This window comes from Poeciliopsis prolifica, unplaced genomic scaffold, assembly GCF_027474105.1.
Source record: "Poeciliopsis prolifica strain line A6 unplaced genomic scaffold, Auburn_PproV2 SCAFFOLD004, whole genome shotgun sequence".
Classification (NCBI taxonomy): domain Eukaryota; kingdom Metazoa; phylum Chordata; class Actinopteri; order Cyprinodontiformes; family Poeciliidae; genus Poeciliopsis; species Poeciliopsis prolifica.
Genome location: NW_026562379.1, coordinates 156,496 through 170,661, shown reverse-complemented (window position 1 = coordinate 170,661; position 14,166 = coordinate 156,496). Strand labels below are relative to the sequence as shown.

The following is a 14,166-nucleotide window of genomic DNA, read 5'->3' as shown; positions in this document are numbered from 1 at the left end:
ATTTTATCTTCTGGAGTTAGGGCATAAATGGAAGTCAGCAAAGATACAAAAAAGGGAGCGCCTGGACTTATGTAGACTCAGGGTTGTGGTATTTGTGGAGTTTAGCAACCAACAGAGGGATGGTCCGTGTACTATTAAAAAGAGGTTTGAGCTATGTCACTGCTCTGACTCATGAACCATTACAGCAGCAAACTTGACTAAAATGAAAGTTTACTCATTGTGAAAATTCCTGGATGGCAAAGTTTCAAATCTTAGGGGAATTTCTGGGAAGTTTTTTTTTTCCTTGCAAGTTTCATCTTATTCCACAGCCTCGCTTGAGTCAGCTGACACCAACCCCCATCACAGATGGATTCAGAGTTATAAATTTACGCATTTCACTCCTCATCAGGGGAGATTAGGAAATGGTGGATCCTCAGGAGCGGCTGGAACACTGCAACAGGAAATGAACTCTGACATAAGTGCTATGGACCTTGGGGCCACTACAGCTTGCTGGAAAATTCTGGCACTGAGAAAGTTTTAAAAAAAAAATGACATGAAATAAAAACAAATACCCACAACCCTCCCCTGAGTAAAAATGAAACCCAGAAAAACATATTTACAGTCCTCAAAAAAAAGGCCTGGCAGAAATATACAGCATTTCCTAAATGTTTACTTTAAACTTGCATGCATAAATGGTTTCCAGTAGTCAAAATAAAAATCCCAAAAGCTAAAAAAAATTATCTGAAACCAGAAATTTTTTCCACAATTGGGTCTGACGGGCAGACAGAATATTGAAAGCGTTAATTTTTTTTTCATGTTTATCAACTGCATCACAACCAAATCACCTCCCATTTTGCGGCCCTTAAGCACATCATGCACCGTTTTTTGGTTCAACAAAGACTTAGAAATAGAACTGATGATGTAACGCTTTCTTTCTTTTTTCCCTTTCAAATCTTCTGTTTTCCTCTGTCAAATGACCCACAACACATAGTTTGTCTTATATGGTATAGTCCTTGTAAATAAGGGGGAAAAAATGGGTTTGGTCAAAATCCAGATCAGCAGATCTGACCTCAGAGAAAACAAATAATTGGCATCAGCCAAGAAAAGCCTGATGGTTGCGTCTCTGCTTGCCATGACACAAAAATGTAACTGGTGCTTTTTAAAGCTTGGTTTAAACATGACTCAGACAAAAATCTGGACCAAAGAGATGTTTTTTTTTTTAAATCCACCTAAAATTCTTCAACATTTTTCACAGCACTGTACATGATGAAACCCTTTATTTTCCTACAGTCTGCATTCCAGCCAATTCATGACGAAGAAGGTTTTTTTTTTTTTTTTTTGCATAAACAAAGATTGTATTTTCCCAGCAGTACTAATGATTACAGTAACAAGGTCAGAATATGGCTATCACAGAGACAGGCAGAAACAGCGATCCATCTTTCTCGCATACAGATGGACCAGACGGCAGCACAACAAACACAGCCAAAGCACAACAAAGATGGGAGGAGGCAGCGGGTCTGCCATTTTAAAACTCCATACTGGGCTGGACTCAACTGATCGCATCCAGGGAATGTCTTAATGTGTCAATACAGAATTGACCTGGGAATTTACAATACATATTTTAACCGTGTTCAACATTTACCCAGAATATGTCTCCACTTACACGTAAAACTGAGGGATTTATTTAGTAACATTTCTGATAGCAAAAATATTTCACTACAGGTTTGATGTAGAAGTTCAATGTGAAAAGTATTACTTGCTTGGACAAGTTACTTGAAGATAATATAAAAATTCATCTTTAGACAATATCCTAGAACATCCCAAATTTTTTAAAAACATATTCAGACACATAAAAAGAAGCCAGAAAATGACATTATTTTGCACATTTACAAAAACAAAGGTAACCCTGGAAACTGAAAGTACAGAAACTGTAAAAGTAATAATAATAATAAATGGACGACTGCAGTAAGACGGTTTCACAAAGCCCAGTCTACTTTCGGTGTCTCTCCGTTATCTTTCATATCCATCTTTCCGTCTCGTGCCACCGCGTCAAACGCCCACCGCTTTCTTTTTTGTGGCCATTTTCCAAGCTGTGAGACAATGGCTTGGACATCATTAGCTAAGTGGTGGCTGGATGACAAGCGCCAGCACCGCAATCGATAACGGCCTGGGCCCTGGCCCGGCCACTGGTGGAGCGCCGCTTACTCATCAGCCGCTGGGCCTACCGGAGCCAGAGCTCGGGCCAGATGCTGGGACGAAGCCAGATAAGGGATGTGAAGGTGTCAGGGGCCCGCTGCCTGTGATAACAAACGGCTATGAACAGCCACCTTATCTTCTCACCTCAAAGGGGTAATGACGCCCACAGTCACACAGCTGCCACAACGCAGAACCGCTCTTGACAGTTATGAGGATGCCTTTATTGTTTGTGTGTCGACATCTTTAATCTTTAACACCGTTTTTTTTCTGCCCTCACGACTGAACGCGACGACAAACCACGTCGTGCATCAATTCTCAAACGTCCAAAGTCGAGTTACAGCTAACTGGAATACTGAACACCAACAGCTAGATAACCCCAGCCTCGTGTCAGAATGCCTGCAGCAAACTACGACTGAGGAATACCTAATCCAAAAGTCGTAAACCGCGTCCTAAAAAAAAGACACTGTGTCAGCACCTGTTCGCTAGGGAGATGCCAAACAGGTGGGCAGATCCTCCTCCAGTGGCATGTGAAGCTAACATCTAATGACAAGGTGGTGCCCTTCCTCCATCCTTTAAGACAACTCGGCCCAGCCCTGCTCCACAAGGACAACACAAACCCCAACGAAAAACAAACTGAAGCTGGGAACAGAAGTGAACTGAAGAAAAGAAAAATCTATTAAGCGACAGATAAACAACATGAGAAGAGGAAAACCGGCGTAGAGGTGAGACTAAGTGATCAATGAAGTTGGTGGGAAGTTCAGCAGAAGTCAGAAGCTCTCCTCTCAAGAGAGGGTTATGGTTGTGCCCAACGAACCTTTTCTCCATCCCTTTCTGCTCCACTTCTGTTGTCTCCCCCTTTTCTCGGGTGCAAAACGCTCTGTGATTAAAGCTGTCAACTTTAATTAGAATACGTTTGAAGCAGAACACCCCTGTGCCTCACAGTCTCCGCCTCTCCCTTCTCCATCTGAACACTGCAGGTGAGCGAATACACAGAGTCAAAATCCACAGAGGGACAGACTAATAAACAATCAAGACAACAGACAAGTAAACTTCAAGCACAAACAGAGTCAATATTAACAGAAGTATCAAATAATGTTCTTACAACGGGTTCAATTTTAAAAGCCACAAAGAAATTATTCACAGGAAATGACCAAAAAATAGTTTAGCTCAGTATGGGACATTGCATTACATGACAAGATACACATGTTTATGCATTGGTTGATAATATTGAAGTTGTTTATTTGCAATAAAACAAATCATCTGAGTCTATTTATTTACATTCAAATGTTATATAAATATTTCATCCTCACCCATGAAAACCTTGTCAAATTCAATCTTTCAACGCCAAACAGTTTTTTTGTTGTTTTTTTTTTTTTTTTTTTTTTTTGCAGGTGATGATGTGGTACAGCATCTCCCTCACTGGAAAAACAAGGATTGTAATCACTGGAGACGATCTCAGAGCAGGGAGACAAAACAACGAGATTCTGCCATAAGTGGAAATCCCACATCTCCACCCTCGTAGTTCAAACTATCCTTCAACAGGTCAATGCCCGACCCGAACCCTACTGAACCCTCGTTGTATCAGCCTGGGTGGGCTGGTCACGTCAGCATTTGGACTGACCAAAGTGGCTAGATTGACTGATTTGTAACAAATGCTGGTAGGAGAAAATTACACAACCAGGTGCGACCAAGCTGGTGAACGTCATCCAGACCGGATGACAGACTGATGAGGCTGATTAGGATGGTAAGCTTTACGTTTGTGAAACTGCTCTGAAAAAAAATATAAAAGTGAGCATTTTCAATGCTTTCTTTTCTTTTGTCATGAGGACACACTTAAAATGCTTAAAAGTGGGAATTGTTAATTTTCCCAGAAATATTCGTAACGTATATTTAGCGTTCTCATATCTTATCTCACCTAATAATCTGATAGATCTAATGTTTTAGTCTGACATTAAACCCAGAAACATATCATTTTCCATAATATTCCAATACTATGCCAAACTCATACCACTCAATGTGCATATTTTACTACAACAACCAGCAAACACCTTTAAATATGTTTTGTTGATTATTTGACAAATGCTGTGCCATGTTTTAATCTGACTGTGGTTTCTAATATTTACGCTGCATTTTGGAGCCAAACAGCAGCTACGTTTGACATTGTTGCTGTCAGTTGTGATATTTACCGAGCAGATTTGAGAATAGGTAAAAAACTCAGTTCTGTTTTTTTTTTTTAGTTCAAATACAAACCATTACACTGGAAAAGCAGCTTACAGGCTGTCCAATACCAAAGCATCAGTGTTTCTGACACACCCAAGCTATTGTTTGGAAGTCTCTTTTCACCATTTTCACAAATGCTTAGGTAATCTCAAACTTTTGTTTGCTTAAATATACACAATAATAAAACCACAGATATGTGACTTTCTGCTTACAGACAACAATAGGCATTGAATCTCACTGAAGTGGTAGGTCGGATGCCAAAACACAACTACAACTAGATCTATGAAAACGGAAATAAGGTGTGTGCTCACCTGATATGATTCAGCGCAGCAGGCATGCACAAAGTGTTTAGTAAACAGAAAGTAATTTACTGACTGACTACCAGCAGCTTAGAAGACTCCATTCCAGTCGATGAGGCACATATTTTTCCTGATCAGGGTGGTTATAAACAGGCGGGCTATTGTCCAACTGTCCTCATTACAGAAAGAAAAAAAGCATTACTGTCCCGTTGCTTTATGCCTCTGCCAATAAATCAGGTTTGAGATTACGTCCAAGTATATCAACACTCCTAATAGTCAAGTGTATTTATGGTTTACCACAAGAGCTGATTCTGGCCACAGACAAGGCTGTGGTTCACAAACATGATAAATCATATTGATATCTTTGCACGCATACGTATATCACCAGAAGTTAAAGTTAGCTTTAAGTTCCTCAGTTTAGATGTCGTGAAAACGACGGGACGTCGGACATTTTTAATCATCTCATCTTGAGGCAATATTATGCTGTAAAACATAGTTTCCTAACATTCTTGCGGGCATTAAATTTTTCCAGACCAACATGCCACTAGTAGGAATATAACTTGTCTACGGAGTCCCTGTCACCAAGACAGGAAATGTCTTGCTGACAAGCATTCTGTAGTCTTGTTCATCAGACCACTGATCTGGTGCACTGACAATGTGGTAACTTAACCCACCATATGTTTGTGAGCTTATTTTAAACCTTAATTTGTGAACCTGATGCAAGTTGTTTTTAAGCTGTCTTCTTTTTTCCTCAATCCTTCAAATACCCAGATCCGAATCTGACTTGGAAAACATTGAATCAAAGTCATATAAAAACATAGAGGACCGTGATAGACTGAAATTTAAAATGGCTGTAATCTCTCTGCAAAGGGAAGACAGTTTAGATATTAAATGACTTTTGTTGGAGGTAGTACACCTGAATTTCCCCTCTCTGGAACAATGAACGCAATTTCTATTATGTTTTTTTATTTGGCAAAAATGTACAATATTTAACTTGAATTGCTGCTCGGAATAAAACTGTTTTTTTAAGTGCTTCATTTGAATTAAAGTAAACTGCTGTCATTTAAGCTAATTTAAACTGAAGATTGCTGAAGTTTTTAGTCTCACTTGAAGTGTTGGACATATTTTGCACAATTCCTCGCTCTTGTCACTTTATGCAACTTGAAAATTGCTTTTGTTTAGCTCTAATTCAACCAGCTGCTATTTCCTCCCCATTTTAATTTTCATTTTTTGTCAATCAGCACTTCCGGTGTCTTTTGAGATTAAACCCGCATGCTGGGCGTGTCGAGAGTCACATGACCATCATCTGTGCGTTCACACCAGAGTCGAGCTTTAAAATCCAGTTTTCACCATAAGTGATGGTAGCATTAAAAAAAAAAGTTGACATGTTTAGCTAACGGTTCATATCTCTTGCTGCGACACGATTTAGTAAAATAGTTTAATCCCGAAAGGACCATGTGTTCAGTAACCATGAACACATGGTTCATGGTTGAGGTGAGGTGAGAGAACAAAGAAGAAGCTGCAAGAAGCTTCTTAAGTAACTGAAAAGGGGGGGAATCAGCATTTTATAACTATACGTGAAACACAAAACACTAAATAATTTCAGGCCACACAAATGGCAATACACTGTTGCAGGAAAGAGTTCGGAGTATCTGGAACTATAAAAAGTTTAAAATATAAAAATGACAAAGCACAAAAAGTAGTAAGTAGCAATTATTTTTTTAAATTACTTGTAAAAAATGTTATGATATACCAACAATTCATTCATGCTGCGATAGAGAGAGCGAGAGCAAGACTTTCACCCAGTAGTTTTTCATACTAACTGCAAACATAAGATGGCTAGCAGGATATTCTTGAAGTTAGGCTGGACATTTACCCATGATGCAATACTGATTACTGATTTGGGACGCCCGAGGGACTGCTCAGCCTTCAGTCATTTAAACTATTTCTCCTAACTTCTCTCTGCTCTCCTCCTCAGGTGTTCTGCTGCCTTTTGCTTTCTAGATTATTTTGATTGCACATTACAACACTTCTGCGCATGCAGGCCCCTCATCTACACCTGACACTTTCACATTCCATATTGGAAACTTTGATTTTAACCGTACTGTTTGTTGATAAATCTATATTTCAGAAAACTTTTGTACATAGAGTGCTTCTCTTTTTGTTGTGGCTTTTTAAGACTGGTCATAACAGGGGAGGTTAGAATGATTTGGTCTGGCAAAAGTATATAATAAAGAAACAGCTCTCTCACAAAGAGCCTTGACATACATATAAAACAACCCCACTTCCAGCAGAGGCAAAGGAATAAAGTGTTCAATGCTGTCCTTGCATCTCTTATTCTGGTTTTCCAATAGAAAATTGAAAAGAATCAAATTAAAGTTTTATAAAAAGCAGAGATTGGCCACAGAAATGTTATCGGAGCAGCTTTAAATGAACTTCCAGCCTTGGAAGTTCAGCCTTTTTCTATCTGTTGAAAAGTATCAAAAACTGCTTGAGTTAATAACGAGGAACGGAGCGCAGACAGGCTTTTAGCTTAAAAAGGTCATCACTTAACACCAGTCATTTGTGTCATAATTAATTACAACCTACAACTTTTTTATGACAGGATTTATTTCTTATAATTTAGCACTTCACTATGTTGCTAATTACAGGATCCAAGTTACCAGTTGCACCAATATTAAAGACAGACCCTTGTGGGCATTCGAGAGTTATCGCTATTACAAGAATCAGATGACCCCAAAAGTATCCCCCCTTTGGCCTCAGCGGTCTGAATAATAAAACAGACCGCTGCCCTTTTCCAGCTCCTCTCCTCACCTTTGACCCTGTGCTCTCCACTTCTTCTGGCCCAGCTCTTCCCTCCCACCCAACCACGCATCATAGGTGGACTTCCTACAGGAAGCCCAGGGGCGCCAACCGCGAGAATCTCCAGTGAGAAAGTTCCCCTTCTGCTTGCATCAGCCCCAAACTTGACGGAAAAAGAGCAAGTCTGAACATCAGGTTAACAAAACAAAAACAAAAAAAATCAGTGTCATACAAGATTATAAACATCGTCGCGTTTACCTTTAAATATTTGCGTGGGTGAATTTCAGTGGGAACTCCAGTGTCTACAGTCTATCACCCTATCAGGCCTTTAGCAGCAACACTGACTCATCCCAAAAATAATCAGACACTATTACACCCATTATGTGCGAAGGAGGATGTGTTCAAGCGTATCAAGTCTTTTTTTAAGTTAGTTCCCAAGGCAACCTGCCAACCTGGCTGAACTTTAAACCTGCAGAACATGCTGGAGCAGCACGCAGGTAAAACAAACATTGTGTGAGCGACTACAGCAGCAAAAGTCCAACCTATTGACCTCTGAGCAGTGGCCTAATTTCACTGCCAGAGACTCAATCATAACATCTTATCTACGGACGTGCTGACTCATGGAATTCGGCTGGGCCATAGCTGAGCAGCAGGGTTACTTATGGCCGACATTGATTGGTCGATCCATGAGCACAAACACCAAAAGGGCACATACCAGAGACACAGCCTGAAGCAGAAACTGGCAGCAGTTCGCTCGCGCTCTGTTTCACTCTTGCTGCCTCCGAACTGACAGCCGACTTTGTTGTGTCACCCTTTGGCTTTTTCTCGCTTTTCCCAGAATTCCCTGCTCTCAGGCTCTCCATGGCTCTTCCACATTACGACAGCCCCTTGTTCCTCTGTTGTGTAATTGGAGCTGGAACGGCAAAACAACGGCCGCTCGTTTCCAGAGGTCACCATTCCTCTGCGGCTCACATCCTGGTTCCTCATCTCTATGGTCACACGAAGCCCAAATGCTGTTACTGCTGTTTTCTTATTTAAATGTGACTTAAAGATAAAGTAAAACATAGTATGAAGTGCTGTGCTTTTTTTTTTTTTTCCTCCACTGCAACAAATTTACACTCCCAATAAAAGTAAAGCTATGTAATAAAGTGTGGATTTCCACAGTAGGATTTATTTTACAAACCAAAGTTTTTGAAATGTTCTTGAAGAAACAAAATGCTAATTCAGCGTTATGTCTCCTCGGTCTGGTGACATCCCAACACATTAAATAATCAAGCAGATTCTTGTGGCTTTTTAAGACATGTCAAACGAGGAGATGATCAGCTTTTGTGATATTCCAACATAAATGTTTAAGTTGCATTTGAGCCAAAGTTTTACACAGATAACTCCCAACCTATGGATGCTAGTGAAGGTGGCGACATCAACAATGGCAAGGACTGCCTTCAGACCTTTAACTGGCACAAATATGCGTCCCATTTCACAGCCTAATCACTTGTTTGCAACTTTAAAGGATGTATTGCATTGAAAACAATAAAATAAAAAAACAGACTTATTCAAAAGAACTCAAATCAGTTGCCTTAAGACTTATGTCAAGTCACCAGAAGTTAGTGTGCTTGGAAGCTTGCTTTGGGAAACTTGTAAATCAAAGATCTGACTATGACATGCTGTTCTACAGGGGGCAAACAATCTTCTAAACCAAGTCTGATTTTACAAAAAACATCTGGATAGTAACTAAAGCATTTCTCCAGAACCACATAGAAAATATTTACAGTATACAGCACAATAGAAATGTCTTTGAGCTCCAATATAATACACGTGTTGTGATAAATGGTGAGGTGAGTTTGAGTTATAAAGTGAAACCAATCTACTTGGCTCACTGGTTCAATTGTGAATTATTTTCACGGTCATTTAATTTAAAGGACTAATGCAGAGAACTGAGTGAAGTCCTATAAATCATCGGCAAATTTGTAATGAGCTAGGCAACAGAAACAGCGGGGACAGAGGAGGCCTCAGTTCGACTGACGCGGGCACACTTTCTAATGGAAATTCAGATACAATCATCCCAGAATGCACTTCTCTCTGCCTAATAATCAGACACTAAAACAAGGCGGTCATTGAGAGGAGAGTGACTGTAATCGGGTCCAGAGAACTCCAAAGCTGGCCAATATAATTAGCTTCTTTTATGCACCAAACACAGACTTTCAGGAAATAATAATAATAATAATGATGAAAAATTCACTCGTTTGAACTACCAATGGGGGGAAAAAAAATTCTGAAAGCACAATTTCACAAGTGGGGAAATTTGGCATGCTGGGTGTATGGAGTCAGCTCATGCTGACAGGTGGAACAGTTGTGAAATTTGCAAATGAGCAGGTATGTGGCCTATGATTTACCCAGCAGCGCACTGGCAAATAAAAGCTGGGGGTTAATGTGGACAAAATATGCTAAGTCAAACAGGGAAATAGTGACTGTGAGGTTTATTATTACTTTCTTACTCTTTGGTAGAATAAATTCAGCACACCTAATGTCAGATTTTTGGGTCTCTGATTTGATAATGACAGAAAAAGGTGTTTTTTTTCGCACCGATAGAAAAATCTGGGCCAATATCGACATCCTGTTATGGCCAATGACAGGTATTTACCGATGTTATCTAGATTTTGACGCCTTGAAAAAAAATGACCACACTGCTGACTTCACCACTTCTTATCTGCTTTGGTTAAACTCCCAAAAATCCTTCGCAGCACCACTATGACCCATGACTAAACAAACAACAGATCAACATCCTCCTCTCTTCTCTCTCAACAGTGAAATAGCAATGATATGGAAATAACTACTGGTTCTTAATATCAGCCCAGTTTTATTAGTCAGACCAATACAATGTCAAAATATGACTAATATTGACCGGTACCAATGTTAGTGCCAATATATTGTGCATCCCTAGTTTTTTTGTTTGTTTGTTTTTTTAATCAATTGACCAGCCAATCACCAAAACTGACTAAATCTGAGTCTGTACATATTTACAAACCACCTTTCTTACACTGATATTCAGAAATAGAGAAAATTTGTGATAAACTGCAGACCGTACCCTGTTCAGATCAGGATCTATCATCCAGTGACTTCAGCAAAACAAAACAGAAAAAAAATGTATCTGCATGCCTGGCCTACATCCTGGTGAGCCAAGTCTGCATCCTCTAATCTCAGGAACACGGTCAAAACCCAAGGCCTCCTATCTCGATCCACAGCCCTGAGGCAGAATGTCAGGGGTGAATGCGGCTAGCTAGCCCGCTGCCTGAACAAATGGCACAACTATTAGAGTAAGACAGACTTCCCAGAGAGGTGTGACTGCATTGCAAAGGGCCCAATCAAGCACAGCAGAGGAGAGCTGACAGCTGCTAATGCATTTACCTGTGAGTAAAAGAAAAAAAGAAGAAAAAAAACACCATCTTTCTGGGAAAATCTATATACGCATGTGTTTACTCAGTCTGCTTGGTCATCCTAATACAACCTGGATTAAATCTAAAAAAGAAAGACTTATCAAATGTACTCAGTCAAAACACGCAAGGCAAATGTGGGATTATGAGTCACTAGATTTGCTGGAACAAGCCGCCCCATCCACAACACATAGCACCAGACAACAGAAAATCAAAGCTGAACTCGCAAAGTTCCTGTTTTTGTGCAAATGCCTCATTTATCAAGCAATGACACAGCAGTTGCTGCAGCTGCAACTCAAAGTTTGAGGACAGGCCACAGTTATCTCGCCCTGTGGGGAATATTTCACAGCCAGCATCCACTTGTAAAAAAGAAAAGCACTCAAGTCCAGCAGAGGGACTCCAAGAGAAAGGGAGTGGCTGCAGAAGCGATGACCAGTTTGTGTTGAAATAAAACTGTGACACATCAGTGATCTCAATGATCTCGCAATAAAAGAGAAAATGCTTGTGACAGCAATCATTTCTAACTTGACTCCATTCTAATCAATCCTAATATCGGAAAAGGCATGATTGGTGTATGCCATCTGAAAAGACTAAAGCAATTTGTCCCACAGAAAAGGGAAAATCTAGAAATGCACCGATCGGCTCTTACCGGCCGAAACGCTGATCTTTTTTTCACCTGATACAGCAAGGTGAAAAAAGTACGCAAGGTTCATTCGTAGTGGTCGTAGCTTTGAATCCTACAGACAATTACGGACCTACAAGAGTTACCCAATTTATTCTTCGAAAGCATCCGTCCCTAGCACAGATCGGACTTATTCAAGTCAAAATAGTCCATCAAAGGACAGGCTGCTGGTCAATGAGCTTACGGACTATAAATGGTGGGACTTCTTCATTTTGATGTATTTAACGAAGAACCACAAGGGGAACAAATAGAAACTTCAGTTTTTTAACCTGCCGCTCAATCCGAGTCAACTGAGGACAGAAATTTCTATCCATTTCATGCATCTCTACAAGTCAACTTGAAGCTCACTCCCAATTTCTACAGTACTACAAGAACATTGAATTTTGGACCAGAAATACACTCAGTCCACTTTACTTGATAGTACAGATTAGGTAGCAAACACATGCCTCTGTGGCCATCACATCCTACCCTTTAATAAATGCATGATGTTGTGGAGTTTCTCCAGGCCTGGCAAAATCATTCAATTTAAAGGCTGGAGGTACAATTACTTTTTTTTTTTTTTACAATCTTCCCATTCCATATTGAAACCAGCATACCTAGGATTGGCTCTGAATATGAATGTCATACATCATCAGAAAAAAGAAAGAAAGAAAGAAATCCTTATTGCTACAACTAAGGGCTCCAAATGGTGCCAGCCCTATGTGGGGAGGAATGGGGTTGGCTCCCAGCTCTTCTCCTGATTCGCAGGAGCTCAGCCCAGCACGAGCTGCGCCGCTCGGGAAACGACAAAACATCCTAAAATATCGGCTTATTATCACTCTGCTATGATAATGTATGGAAAGGAAGAGTCCACATACCACAAGCAGTCCTGTCCTCCCAGCTCTCGTTCCGCTCCGTTCTTCCTCTACGTCGCTCCTCTGCGACTCGCGGCCGGGGAAAGACTTTTTCCTCAAATATATATATATATTTATATCTATATATAAACACACAGCTCTCCCTAGAAACACTCGCATCGGTTCTTTCCCCCCCGGTTTTCTAGTAAACACGCCGTCTGGCCCATTTCCCCCCTACATTAGGAGCTCATCCCCCCACCCCCGCTGTAGTCTGAAGTTTTCAGACCATGAGCGTTTGCACTTTCTCTTTCAGGAGGAAAAAAACGGGTTTAAAAGCAGCAGTAAAAAAAAAAAAAAAAGCGAGAGAGAAAATCTTCCCAAAATAAAAGAGGAAAAAGTCCCGTCCTTTCACATGGGCTGGAAATGTCTGGCGAGGAGAGAGAGAGAGAGAAAAAGAGGGGGGAAGGCGTCGGGAAGCTGTTTCGGTGTGTTTTCTCCCCTTCTCGGATCACCACCACGTTGTTTTCACCAATTATTGCTTCCTTTGTTGTGTCTGAAATAAAAGAAAACAGGGAAACGAAACAAAAGAGTCCGTATGGGAGCCGACTGGACGCTCTGCCGTCATTTACAGCAACGCTACTATCAGAGTAAGGACAGCTCGTCGCTGTGTTTTCCTTTCTCGTGTTAAGTCTCTTTCTTTCTCTTTCTCTCTCTCTCTCTCTCTTTCTCTCTCTCTCTCGCGCAGGATAAATGCGTGACGTTGAGTACGAGCCGATTTTTTTTCCCAGCTTCCCCTATAATGGCGGACCTTCTCCTCTCCTATTCACAGAAAGCACAGTCTCTCCCCTCCCAGCGGCTGATGCCACAATTACAGCACAACAATACAAATGTGACAAAAAGCATTATGAGTGACATTTACTTTAGGTTTATTTTTAATTGAATGATGTCTGAGTGATTTTTTTAAAATAATACATGACCTTTGAATTGTTCGGGTATTTAAATAAAGCGTATAAAACTAAAACCATAGAGTCATCTCAACACCTGCGTGGAAATTTGATCTTATTTTTTACATAACTTTGGTTTTATGCCACAAATCTTACTCAGGTTTTGTATTTTGGGATTAAATATCTTTTCACTCTTTCGTAATCTGCACCTGCATCATTACTGCCTTGTGGGCATTGGTTCAATTCAGATTAACATATGTAGTGCGATTTCACAACAAATGTCAGCAGGCATTTTACAGAAGAAGTCATTTGAATTTGTGTGTGTGCGTGTGTGTGTGTGTGTGTGTGCGTGTGTGTGGGGGTGCGTGCGTGTGTGTGTGAGAGAGAGAAGAAAAATCTTAAATTCAATTCTAGATTTAATGGGGAGCCAGTAGAGGTTCTTTTCAAAAACATTATACCCTTTTCTTTGTCTTTTTTATGCCAGCAGGTAACGTTGCAGTCGACAAAAATCCCATTCAGAATTTCCCATGGTTCCATCTTCAGCACCTGTACTATATGCGCCCAGTAGCTCAGAATATGACAATGATAATGCAGATGATACGCAGCTCTACAATACAGTGTCACCACTATGAACCCATTCAAAGCCCTGAACAAATCAAGGCACGGATGTCAAAACTGCCCTTTTATCATCTAAAGAACATTTGTAGGAAAGACGGACTAATGTCCCAGCATGATATGGAAAAACTAATCCATGTTTTTATATTTAGTTTAAATACTGCA

General features: G+C 40.4%; 1 protein-coding gene across 1 annotated transcript in view; it reads right to left on the bottom strand.

Annotated features, from left to right (window-relative positions):
- arhgap35a (Rho GTPase activating protein 35a) overlaps positions 1-13,251 on the bottom strand; it is a 69,843-nt gene extending 56,592 nt beyond the window's left edge. The window contains exon 1 of the mRNA XM_055029094.1: positions 12,467-13,251. The gene's annotated coding sequence lies outside the window, so the exon portion shown is untranslated. The remainder of the gene's footprint in view (positions 1-12,466) is intronic.
- Between the last annotated feature and the right edge of the window lie 915 nt (positions 13,252-14,166).